The sequence below is a fragment of the Choloepus didactylus genome, chromosome 2 (assembly GCF_015220235.1).
Source record: "Choloepus didactylus isolate mChoDid1 chromosome 2, mChoDid1.pri, whole genome shotgun sequence".
In the NCBI taxonomy this organism is placed as follows: Eukaryota; Metazoa; Chordata; class Mammalia; order Pilosa; family Megalonychidae; genus Choloepus; species Choloepus didactylus.
Window position 1 is genome coordinate 172,558,942 of NC_051308.1, and position 13,875 is coordinate 172,572,816.

Sequence of the window (13,875 nt, forward strand, 5' to 3'; positions counted from 1 at the left end):
GCATGTCCAAATCACAGATTTAACATTTTTCATGCATTTGCATTTTGGAACCATAGGAAGTAAAAGATGTAGTTATATACAAAAAATACAATCATATGAGCATTTAAAATTACCCATATGGTTACCTTTACCAGAGATCTTTATTTCTTTATGCCACTTCATTCAACTGTCCTTTACTTTCACTCTGAAGAATTCTCTTTAGCATTGCTTGTGGGGTAGGTCTAATGGTGACTAACACTCTCAACTACTGTTTATCTGGGAATATCTTAATCTCTCCCTCATTTTTGAAAGACTGTTTTCCTGGATGTAAAATTTTTGTTGGAAATTTTTTTCCTCCAATTATTGAAATATTTCTCCACTGCCTTTTTGCCTCCATGGTTTCTGATGAGAAATTGTAATTTAACCTTATTGGGACTCCCTTGTACATGTTCCTTTTATCTTACAACTTTCAGAACACTCCTTATCCTTGGCATTTGACAGTTTGGCTATGTATCTGGGCATATTTCTCTTCAAGTTTATACTGTTTGGGGGTTGTTGATCAGCTTGAATGTGCATAAGATATGTAAAGGTTCATGAATTTTCATGCCATCCTTGCACAGAGGCCTTGCTAATCTTCTCTGTATTAGTCCAATTTTAGTATATGTGCTGCCAAAGTGAGCACTCAAAATTTCTTAATGGTTAAAATTTACAGATCATGACAGGTGACCACAATGGAATTAAACTATGAATCAATAAAAGAAAGATAAAAAGATAATTCCCAAAAGTTTGAAATTAAGCAATAGAATGCATGGGTGAAACATAAAAATCACAATGCAATTAGAAAATAGTTTGAAATGAATTTTAATATAAGTGACATACTAAAACATGTAAGATGAAGCAAAAGCAAAATTTTAGGGAGTATTTACTGCTTTGTATTCAATACAATAAAAAAAGAAAGCAGAGTAACAGCTAATAGTCTAACTTGCCCCTCATAAATATAGAGAAGAAAAGCACATTAAAACCAACATAGGAATTAGAAAAATAATAAAAATAAGAATGGAAATAAGTTAAATACCATGCAAATTTAGAATGCCAAAATCAATGCATTTTTTTCTTTAAAATATAATGAAATTTAAAAATTCATAAGAAGGCAGAGAAAGAAGAATAAAGAAAACACAATTTACAAATATCAGAAATGAGAAGTGGATGTCACTCAACATCCCACAGATATTATGAAAACCATTATGCCAATAAATTTGGAATTTGGATAAGTGAAAATATTCCTTGAAAAACGAAACTTTAAAAATGATGCAAGAAGTAATTCTACTTGTGGCAAATGGCAGAATAGCTCATATTGAACTAACACTGATAATAGTCATTATAAACTCTGAACTCAAAAACACTGTTGAAGACATAAGAGAGTGAGAAAAAGCAGCCTGAAACTGGAGGGAACATAACCCTTGAATGAAAGCAAGTATACTCTTTAAGATCCACATTAACCGGCTGTTTCCTCCAGAGCATTCACCAGTTGTAGCAGCATGCAAAAGATATAGTTCAAGCAGAAAATGGCAAACTAACAAGTCTGAGGAGTCAGTGGTCTGAGGTCAAGGATCTTAGAGTGGCTGAAAATCAGGGGCTAGGGTAAGGAATACTGAAAAGGAGTCACAAAGGGGGATTCCCAAAATAAACTTAGAAATTTCCTCAAATCCTTGAATAACTGCTAAACTGTACATATGCTTATCCTCTGGGGAACAAAGCAGAAAGCAACAGCTTAAAAGTTAAAAGAAATCAAGAGATATAAGAATCAGTCTCAGAGTCTGGAGTTCAATTTCCACCAAGTTAAATAGGGTATATAAAACTTCAGACTTTCCACTGATACCAAAGAAGCAGCATGCCCTAAGTGTAAAGACTATGCCCTCTGACAAAAATTGTTTCATAAGATTAGGTCAAAATTGAAAGAGACCAATAACGTCAAAGATAGAACTTTGAGGCCATAAGATAAAAGTGATTGCCAGTAATTTAACTGCCTGATAAAACAGAATGCAACACTCTTCAGAAGATTATAGAATCTAGATTTTACAGGTCATCATCCCAATATCCAGCTGAATCATGTGCATGTGTATGTGTTTGTATATTATAACTGGGAATAATTAGGAAGTTGTGATGCATAATCAGTGAAAAATTAAGTCCACAGGAGCAGACCCATACATATTCACCTATCAGACTTAGTAGGAAGGGACTTTAGATCAATTATTATAAAATATTTAAAAATTTATGGGAAAAGATGGATATAATGGGTAAAGGTATGGTGAATGACAGAAATGATACATGTACTCTGAAAAGGAATCAAATAGAAAAACCTAAAACTGTAAAATACTGTATATGAAATCAGAAGTTTATTTGATGGGCTTAACAACATATTAGGTTACAAAGAGAAAAGGATCAATAAACTTTAAGACAGGTCAACAGAAATCTGAAAGTCTGAATAAACCCGAAACAATAAAGAAATTGAGTTAGTAATCCAAAATCTTCTTACAGGAAATGCACAGGCTCAGATGGCTCTGCAGGCAAATTCAACAAAAAAAATTTAAGAAATAATACCAACCCTTTCTGAATATTTCCAGAAAATTGAGGAGGAGTGAACACTTTCAAATTAATTCCATGGGTCAGTATTACTCTGATGCTAAAAATCAAAGATATCTCAAGACAAATAAACTATAAAACAGTATTCCTTACAAATGTAGCTGCAGAAATCCTCAACAAAATATTAACAAACCAAACCAGTAACATATAAAAAGGATTATGCACCATGACCAAGTGGGACTTTCATGGAAATTAAAGGTTGGACTAATATCTGAAAATCAATTAATGTAACATATAACATTTACAGGTTAAGGAACAAAAACTACATGGTTATTTCAATAGATGCAGAAAAAGCACCTGACAAAAACCAACATCTATTTATAATTCAAAAATGCTAAGAAACTAGAAATGGAACAGAACTTCTTCAAACTGATATAGGCTGTTTATGAAACACCTACTATTAACATTGTATTTAATATTGAGATGATAAATTATTTCCCCCATGATTTGGAAGAAGAGAAGGATATCTGTCTCTTCACTTCTACTTAGCACTGTATTGTGGTTTCTAGCCAGTGCAATCAGGGAAGAAATAAAAACAAAAGACACCAGATTGGAAAAGAAGTAAAACTGTACTAGTCACACATGATGTGATGCTGTATGAATAAAATCAAAGAAATCCACAAAAGAATACTAGAACTAATCAATTTCAACCAAGTCAATGTAAGCAAGATCATTATACAAAATTAATTTGCATTTCTACTTATTACCAATAAAAAACCTGAAAATAAAAACAAGCTTTCCATTAACAATATCATAAAAAGTAATACAATATGTAGGATTAAATTTAACAAAGAAATGCAAACCTTACTTTTTGAAAACTATTAATATTATTGAAAGGATTAAAAAGATCTGAACAAATAGAAAGATATCCCATGTTCATAAATAGGGACACTGGATATGGCTAAAATAAAACATTCCCCAAACTAATCTACCTATTTCAAGCAATCTCTATCAAAATCCCAGGTTGCTTATTTGCTGAAATTAACAAACTAGCACTGATATTTTAATGGATATTAAATTGGTCCAGCAAAGCCACATTCTCGAAAAACATGAACATAGTTGGAGCACACACACTTTTGTATTTCAAACTTACTAAAACAATGTCAAAACTTACTGCAATAATGAATACAGTGAAGTACTGACAAAAGGATAATCATAGAGTTTAATGGAATAGAATTGAGTGTCCAAAAATACTCTTGTATTTATGGTCAAATTATTTTCATCAGCACCAAGCGTCTCTGGTGCTGTTATTTGTGAGTTTCTCCTAATTTCATCTCTTTGCTTCAAAGATGCTAAAGCAATTCATTGAGGAAAGGATAGTTATTTTCAACAAATATTTCCATGACAATTGAATATCTATATGTAAAGGATGAATTTAGATGTTTACTTCACACTATACAGAAAAATTAACTAAAAATGGATCACAGCCTTAAATATAAGATCAAAATTATAAATTTTTAGACAAAAACATAGGAATAAATACTCATGACCTTGTGTTCAGCAGTGGTTTCTTAGCTATGACTACAAAAGCACAAATGATAGAAAAAAAATGCATGTAAAAATTTACAGTGCTTAAGCTTCAAGAGACCACTAAGTAAGTGAAAAGAGAAGACACAGGCTGGGAAAAAATACTTGCAAATCATATATCCAGAATATGTCACTCTTAAAACTCCATAAGATAAACATCCAATTTTTAAATGGGTAAAATATTGAATAGACATTTCACCAAAGAAATACACAACTGGCCAATAAGTACATAAAAATATGATCAATATCATTAGTCATTATGGAAAAGGAAATTAAAACTGAGATAGCACTTCACACACCTTTGAATGTCTATTATAAAAAAAGACAGGGAATAAGAAATGTTTTTAAGAATGTGGAGAAACTAGAATCCTAATACTTTGTATATGGGAATGTGGAATTGTGCAGCCACTAGGCAAAACAGGTTAGCAATTTTTTATACAGCTAAACATAACTTTATCATATAACATAGTATATTTGTTTTCTGTTACTGATGTAAAGAATTACCACAAACTTAGTGGCTTAAGACAACACAAATTTATTAACTTACAGTTGTGTAGGTCAGAAGTAAAAAATGATCCTAAAGGGTGTTTTGGTTTGCTGAAACTGGAAAATTGCAATATACCAGAAATAGGTTGGCTTCTACAATGGGGATTCATTAACTTACAATTTAACAGTTTTTAGGCCAAGAAAATGTCCAACTCAAGGCATGAACAGGATGACTCTGAAGACGGGCTGCCGGCACCTGGGACACCTCTGTCACATGGTAAGGCACATGGCAATGTCTGCTGGTCCTTCGCTCTTGGGTTTCATTGCTTTCAGCTTCTGGCTTCAGTGGCTCCCTATCTCAGCTCTCTGGTGCTGTTATTTGTGAGTTTCTCCTAATTTAATCTCTTTGCTTCTATATGTGTTTTATCCTCTTATAAAGGACTCCAGTAAGTGGATTAAGACCCATCTTGAATGAGGTGGGTCACATCTCAATCGAAATAACCTGATCAAAACATCCCACCTATAATAGGTCTACACCCACAGGAATGGGTTAAAAGAACATGACCTTTTCTGGGGTACATAACAACTTCCAAACTACCACATGGGGCTAAAAGACCACAGTGTTGACAATTGCATTTCTTCTGGAGTTGTTGCTGGAGAATCTGTTCCTTTGCCTTTTCCATTTTCTAGATGCCTGCATTATTTGGCTCATGGTCCCTTCTTCCATCTTCAGAGCCAGGAGCATAGCATCCTTATGTCTCTCTCTCCCTCTCTCTCTCTCTCTCTGTCTTTCTCTTTCTCCCCTCTGCTTCTATAGTAACATCTTCTCTAACTCTTACCCTCTTGCCTCCTCCTTATAAGGGTCATTGCATTTATATTGAGCCCACATAGGTAATCCAGGATAATCTTCCCATCACAAAGTCCTTAACTTACATCTGCAAAGTACTTTTGGTCATGTATGATAAGAAATTTTATGTCCTGTGGATTGGGATATACACATCTTTGGGGGCCCAGAGTTCTAACACACCCAGTAATTCTGGTCTTAGAATCCACCCAAGAGACAAGAAAATAATAAAAAGTTGTTCAAAGATTTATACTTAAGCATTTGTAGTAGTATTATTCATTCATAATAGCCCCCAAATGGAAATTATCCAAATGTCCATCACCTGATGAATGGATAAAAGAAACAAAATAATGACACATGGTAAAGCATGGCTAATCTCAAAACCATCATGGCAAATGAAAAAAGCCAGACACAATATGCCGTATATTGTATTATATCATTTACAGATAGTTTCAGAAAAGGCAAACTATAGAGACAGAAAGTAGATTAGTGATTGTCTGGGGCTGGAGGTGAGGACAAGGAGTGACTGCAAATAGGGTAATGAAAATCTTCTAAAATTAGATTATGGCAATGGTAGCACGGATCTGTGAATTTACTAAAAATTTTACATTGGACACTTTAAAGGAGTGGATTTTATATTATGTGAATTATGTATCTCAACAAAATTGCTGAATTAAAAAAAAAAAATCCAGTCCATAAAAGAAATACTAACAAATTGATGGAGCAACAGGGTTGCACATAAAAGTTCATTATATCCTTTATAACATTTTGCAAACCTAGCAAAATTCAAAAATATTTTAAGGATTTAAATATTTCTTTAAAGATAATACCGAAAGAAAACATTTCTATAGTCTTGGAATGTGTGATTACTTTCTGAAAATGACCCCCAAATTTTTCTACCAGGAAATTGTTGGTGATTTAAATTCCTGTGTGACTAGTGGCACTAAATGAAAATTAAACAAATGACACGTTGTTCATTACAACCTGCTTCACAAGTGCTTTTCTATATAGCAGGGCCTATATTTCCAGCTGCCAGGCAATTTGGCCTCTGGGTGTAATTTGGGTTTCACTATTCAATTAAACTTTGGTAAAAACTGAATTCAGCCCCAAGTTATATGCAGAATGTGGCAAGGCTTATGGTACCAGAGACAGCATAGTTCTGGAATGTGCTGTGGTACGGCTGCTTTCTAATCCAGCACTTGGCTTTCAGGTTATGCAGGAGCAGCACCGCCCATGGCAGCCCAGTGTGGTGGCTTATCTCTGGAAATCATTCCCACAGCGCAGGCTGCAAGAAGCTCCTCAGCCCAGCCAAAGGTTCTGCAAGCTACATAAAACCCTATAAGCAATCTTGTCTTATTAATTTGGTTAGAATCTGCCACTGAGTACTGAATTATATACTAGGAAAAATAATGATTAATTTACATGACAGTTACTATTTTTAATTTATAAAGAACTTAAATAAATTAATAAGTGAAAAACAAATGCCTCATTTGAAGAGAGGCAATTTACTTAAGAATATGTATTTCTAATGATTAAACATATGGGATGTTCAATCATTCTCAAAATCAAAAACATTCAATTAAAGCAAACATGTACTATCATTTTTCACCTTTTAAATTAAGACACACCTTGAATGAGGTGGGTCACATCTCTATTGAAGTAACCTAATCAAAATCAACATTAAAAAGAAAGATAATATCCTCCATTAACAAATGTGTGAAGAACAAACTTACATTGTGCAAAATGTTGTAAGTAAATATAAACTCATGGAAATTCAGGTAATAATTTTGCAAATTTTAAATGATATAATTTGAGCCAGAAATTTCAGTTTTAGGAATTTCTATAAAGATATACCTGTACAATGATCTATCCCAACCTCTTCTCTCTTCAACCCCTGAAACCTTTACACTACCCAGCCCATGGTGGTTATTTAATAAATACTTGTTGTGGGACTATGCATAAAAAGATATCTTTACAAATAGGCTCACAACATTATTGAAAATAATAAAATGTTGGAAACAATCAAAATGTAAACCAATAGGGGATCAGTCAAATTATTTATATTACTGATATATTATGCAACCATTAAATACAATCAGTTAGAGCTATATGTGTGAATGGACACTTGTTAAGAACTAGTTGGGGAGAAAAGACAGGTAACAAAATAAGGTTACAGTGGCTAAGAGATTTCGAATAGAGTCGAAAGGCTATTTTGGAGGTTACTCTTATGCAAGCTCCAGCCAGATACCTCAAATGTCTACAGTATGCCAAGCCCTAACCAACAGTAGTCCAGAAGTACCTAGGTCCCTACCTGAGACTCTATAAGAAAGTTTCATCCACTAAGTTTACTTTTCAGAAACTTAAATTCCCCAATGCTCCTATGCCCAGTAAGTACCAAAACCCAGAGGCAACAGCCTCTCCAAGATGCATCCCCTTTCCCCACAATGTTGACACCACTTTTCAACATGAACAAGTCAGGGTGGTCACTAACACACTAGACATCCCTGAAGATCGAGAAAGTGATTAAATGAGAGGAAGAGGTAGCAACAGACAAGATGGGATTTAACAAAGGATTACAAATACTGAATCTTTATAAAAATATGTGTGTGTGTGTGTGTATACACACTTGGGTAGTAGAATAGCTAGAAGGAAATAACAGAAAAGGTAGAACTGTACCCCATAGCATTCTTTGAGGATTGCTCTATAGCGCCTCATTAAATTGTACTTTGGAAGTTATCAACTTTCTGTATATATGTTACATTTCACAATATGGAAATTACTGAAACTGTGGACCTGTAACCCATAACATTCTTTGAAATTACCTATATAACTACTTGTTAAATTGTACCTTGAAAGTTATCACCTTTCTGTATATATGGTATATTTCACATTAAAAAGTGTAAAAATTAACTAGTTGGTATATTTCATTTGTCAAATTCGTAAATCATAAAGGAAAAATTACTGGTATGTTTTACTATTTTAGAACATAAAACTTCCATATGGCGAAACATACACACAGACACTCATACATATGTCAAACCCTCCTCACACACACAAAAAAATAAACACACAAGATTAAAATTTGAAAAACTGTGGTAAATGTTTGCCACATATATGACAGATAAAGGATTTCTAGGTCTAATTAAAGTGTACTTTAAAAGCAATATATGTGTAGATCCCAGCAAGATAATATCAAAGGTAGATGTCTCTGAACCCTCTTCCCCCAACTGCCTTTTCTCCACCTCTCTGGAGGGAGACTATCACCTGGATAGGCATGCTGGCCGACACCTAAGAAGACAGCTAAACAACAGGTCCACCATGACCTCTGGGAGTCAAGGACAATTATAGATACATTGTTCTTTAATCCTGGTGGATCTGAGGGTCTTGAAACAGAGAGAAGTCTTTACGTGGCTTTTAGCTTTGTTTTAAGCCACTATTATCCTCCTCGAGTGCGTCTTGCAAATTAGGAAAAGACTACACTCCTTGCTACTTGCAGATGCAGCCCCAGGAGAACATGGCTTAGCCAGAGGAGCAGGAGCTGGTTTTCATTCCCTAGTCACTCCCTCAGTTGTCGTTCTTGTGCAGTGCGACTCCTGCTCAACCATACATGATGGCCCTGGGCATCGATTCAATTGAAGAGCTTAGGAGGCAACAAACAGCAAGAAAGCTGTCAATCAACTTGGGGAAGGCTTCCCTGGTGTGCTTGCATATGATTCTGGAAAGGCCTGTCCATGCTGACTTCTGAAGCCCTGAAGAAGGGCTATGGAACAGTCTCAGTTACTATGCTTCACCAACAGTCCATAAGAATGGAAACAGCTGTGCTTGCTACCAATCAGTCAAGGTCTGGCTTGCAGGGTGAAGTTACACAAAATCAAAAGCAAATAAAGAGAAATAACAACTCAAGACTCTCTAGAACCAGAGAAAGAAAGGACAAGCTGAACACTGAGAATAGGTAAATAAAACTGATGGAACACTCTGGTAAGATTTTCAACCAAAAAGGAATGAGACCTCAAGATGTATAATGAATAAAATGTTTACAAAATAATATTTTTGAATAATTTTATAATTTAATATTCAATCAAGTAACTGAACAAAAGACTATGATTAAATAGTAAGAAAGCTTCTTTTCAAGGAGTAATGATCAGATTTTCTCATATCCAGTGCAATGAACAAGATGTTCAGATAACATCTACAGTCTACTGAGTGAAAAGGATTTGCTTTTCAAGAATCCTATCACCAGACAAGATATGATGGAAGGAAGGAAAGGAAAGGAAGGAAGGAAGGAAGGGAGGGAGGGAGGGAGGAAAATGAAGGTAGCCATGTGCAAATATGAAGAAATTCTTTTAACAAAGCAAAAATTGAATAAGAAAACATATCAAAAACAGGGAAGATAAAAATAATTTAATTTAAATAAAATTTTATCTAATTAAAGTAATTTTTATTTCAAAATAAAAATAAATACAAACATCTATACCTGTGTGCCTGTGTGCATGGGATTACATGTGTGTGTACATGAATGTATGTGTGTAAATGAATTATACAAGTAATTAAAATTAATTTTTGACTCTCTCTTCTAACCATCCTATCACCTTAGGATGGCTTAAGTCAACTTGGTGGTAGTAAAGACAGAAAAAGAATTCAAGGTTGCAAAGAGCCACAATGGCTAATAAAGTAACTCAAATCCCAAAAACTATTGCTCTAAGTCCTAGAATTTCCTTCTATTTAGCTAAATCCACAACTTGATTTTTATCTACTGACATGAACTGTACTATCTGAGATACAATAATTCTGCAACAACCAAGAATTTCTCAAGCCCTCAAACTTAGAAAAATCCCTCTTAAATTTACAACCTATGCATTGCCTCATAACCTCATCATTTGTCTTGAACAAAGTCCTCCCACATGCCCCATAAGTATTACCCTGAGGTGGAGCTACTTAGACTACTCGTTTACCACACCTACAGTCTGCTATTGTTTTTTGCATGCAACTTTTCTTAACATACCTTCATTAACATGAGAAAGGACCTGCAATCAAGGCCACTGAGAGTAGGACCTACGCTTGGACTTCCTGCTCCATTTTGGTTCTTGATCCAACAACATTTATGGGGAAAGATCATAAAGTTTACTGGCATATCCTCCCCATTAATTTGTCTGTTTTTCCTACTGTCTCCCTATTTTTAATAAATGAATGTCATGGGTTCTCCTCCTTAAGTAGAATAGTTTTCCTTTGATTCCTATTTGCTTACAAAAATGTTTTGCAAATATGTAGAATAAAAGAGACATATGGAAAACAATACTACTTTGAAAGTAGACAACCAAAAGGCTCACTTCCTGAGCACAAACGAAGGCAACATTTTCCAGACTTCCTGGCATTTGGAGTGGGGTCATGTGATTAATTCCGGCCAATGAAATATGAGTGGAAGCGAGGCATTTAATTCATACTGAAGTTTCAGCTTGCTGTTTCCCTGCCACAGTTTCTGAGGGGCCATATGTTGAGAAGGTAGAGTCAAAAGATGAAAACAGTCTAGATCCCTGAATTCCCACTCAGAGGTAGCATCCCTTTAATGCTGCTATATCTTTTATAGACTTTGCATAAGTGTGTATTCAATTTTAATGTACTAGGCACTGAGGCTTGTGGACTTTTTTTAACAGCAGCATAGCCTAATTTATGCTGAATAACACATGAGGCAAAAGACAGGAGGGGGAGAAGTGAATGTTTTCTAAAGCTTTTATATTGGATTGTGGGTCAGAAGAATGTTATTAGCTTCGATCAATATAATAATAAAAAAAGATATATGAAAATATGATCATTAGGAATGGAAAGATATATTGAAAAGCACAGCAGCATTTAGTTAGCAAGGTAAAAAGGGAAATAACACAAATATAATAAAGCAAACAAAATAATAAAAAGGAAAAACAAAACAACAGCAAAGTAAAATAAATAGCCAAGATAAAATAAAATGCAACCATAAAAATGACTATATCATTTATTATACTAAATGTAAACAGGCTGAATTTCTTGATTAGAGATGGATAATTGTTAGAATGGATAAAAAGAAAATCCAACATATGTTGCTTATATAAAAAGAAAATAAAAATACATAAAATAAAGCAACACAAAAAGTGAAGTAAGGGATTGACAAAAAATTCCTAGACAACTATGAAAACCAGAAAAAAGTCCTGGCATTGCATCACGCACAGTAGAATCTGTGAACAAAAGCACTCAAGAAGGAAAAAAGACACACTGTATGATGATTTTTTAAAGTTTAAATTTTCAAGGAAATATAATACAAAATCATTCGTATATTGAACAGCCTCTAAAAGAGGAGATTATCTAGATGACCCTGGGTTTGGTCATGAATTTTTAGATACAACATCAAAAAGGATGATCCATGAAAGAAAAAAATATGTTGGACTTGGGCTTCATTAAAATTAAAAGCTTTTGATCTGCAAAAGACACTATTAAGAGAATGAAAAATAAGCTGCAGACTTAGAGAAAATATTTGCCAAACACAAATCTGACAGAAGACTTCTATCCAAAATACACAAAGAAGCCTTAAAACTCAATAAGATATCATGGGACTTGCCCTTGTGGGGCTTGTTACTGCAAGGGAGAGGCTAAACTTGCATATAATTGTGCCTAAGAGTCTCCCCCTGAGTACCTCTTTGTTGCTCAGATGTGGCCCTCTCTCTCTCTAACTGAGCCACCTCGGCAGGTGAACTCACTGCCCTCCCCCCTACGTGAGACCCGACTTCCAGGGGTGTAAATCTCCCTGACAATACAGGATATGACTCCCAGGGATGAATCTGGACCCAGCATCATGGGATTGAGAATATCTTCTTGACCAAACGGGTGATGCAAAATGAGACGAAATAGTTTCAGTGGCTGAAAGATTTCAAGCAGAGTTGAGAGGTAACTCTGGTGGACATTCTTATGCACTATATAGATAACATTTTCTAGGTTTTAATGTATTGGAATAGCTAGAAGTAAATACCTGAAACTACCAAACTCCAACCCAGTATCTGGACTCCTGAAGACGATTGTATAATAATGTAGATTAGAAGGGGCAACAGTGTGATTGTGAAGGCCTTGTGGATCACACTCCCTTTGTCTAGTGTGTGGATGAATGGGTAGAAAAGTGGGGACAGAAACTAAATGACAAATAGGGTGGGATGGGGGGGGATGGTTTGGGTGTTCTTTTTTTACTTTTATTTTTTATTCTTATTCTGATTCTTTCTGATATAAGGAAAATGTTCAGAAACAGATTGTGGTGATGAATGCATAACTATATGATCGTACTGTGAACAGGTGATTGTATACCATGGATGATTGTATGGTATGTGAATATATTTCAATAAAACTGAATTTAAAAAAAAAAAAACTCAATAAGATAAGAAAACAACTAACCCTACTTAAAAATTTTGCAAAAATATGAAATACACCTCACCAAACAAGACCTATAGATGACAAATAATTATATGAAAGATGTCAAACATCCCTTATCATTAGGGAATTTCAAAGTAAAACAAGATTAACACTACACATTGCTTAAAAGGACTCTAATTTAAAACACAGGCAATACCAAATGCTGGCAAGAATACAGAGTAAACAGAATTCTCATTCATTGTTTGTGGAAATGCAAAATGATACAAGCACTTTTGAAGACAATTTATAAGTTCCTTAATAGCTAAACATTGGGTAACCATGAACTCCAGTAATCACACTCTTAAGTATTTAGCCAAATGAGTTGAGAATTTATGTCTACACAAAATCCTGCATGCCAATGTTCATGGTAGAATTACTCATAAATGCCGAAATTTGGGGCAACCAAAATATTCTTCAATAAGTGAAAGGAGAAACAAACTGTGATATAGCCATACAATGGATTATTATTCAGTGATAAAAAGAAACTATCAGCTACAAAAAGACAAGGAGGAAACTTAAATGTATATTACTGAGTGAAAGAAGCCTTTCTGAAAAGGCTAGACACTGTATGTTTCAACTATATGGAATTCTGGAAACAGCAAAACTTTAGAGACAGTAAAAAGGTCTGTGGTTGTCAGGAGTTCAGGGGAGGCTGGAGGGGTAAATAAGTGGAGCCCAGGGCATTTTTAGAGCAATGTAACTATTCTGCATGATACTTTAATTGTGGGTACATGACATTTTGCATTGCTCAAAACCCATAGATCTGTACTACACAAAAAGCAAGCCTAACATAAACTGGGCTTTAGTTAATAGTAATGTATTGATACTGCTTCATCAATTGTACCAAATGTAACACACTTATGCAAGATGTTAATAATAGGGAAACTGTGGGTGTGGGGGTGGAGGGAATATATGGAAACACTGTACTTTTTGCACAAGTTTTCTGTAAACCTGAAATTGCCCTAAAAATA

General features: G+C 34.6%; 1 non-coding gene across 1 annotated transcript; it reads right to left on the reverse strand.

The window, feature by feature from the left end:
• Nucleotides 1-554: 554 nt before the first annotated feature.
• On the reverse strand, nucleotides 555-661 carry LOC119528269. The gene has a single exon (XR_005215589.1). It is a non-coding gene; the product is annotated as a U6 spliceosomal RNA (small nuclear RNA).
• Nucleotides 662-13,875: the final 13,214 nt, after the last annotated feature.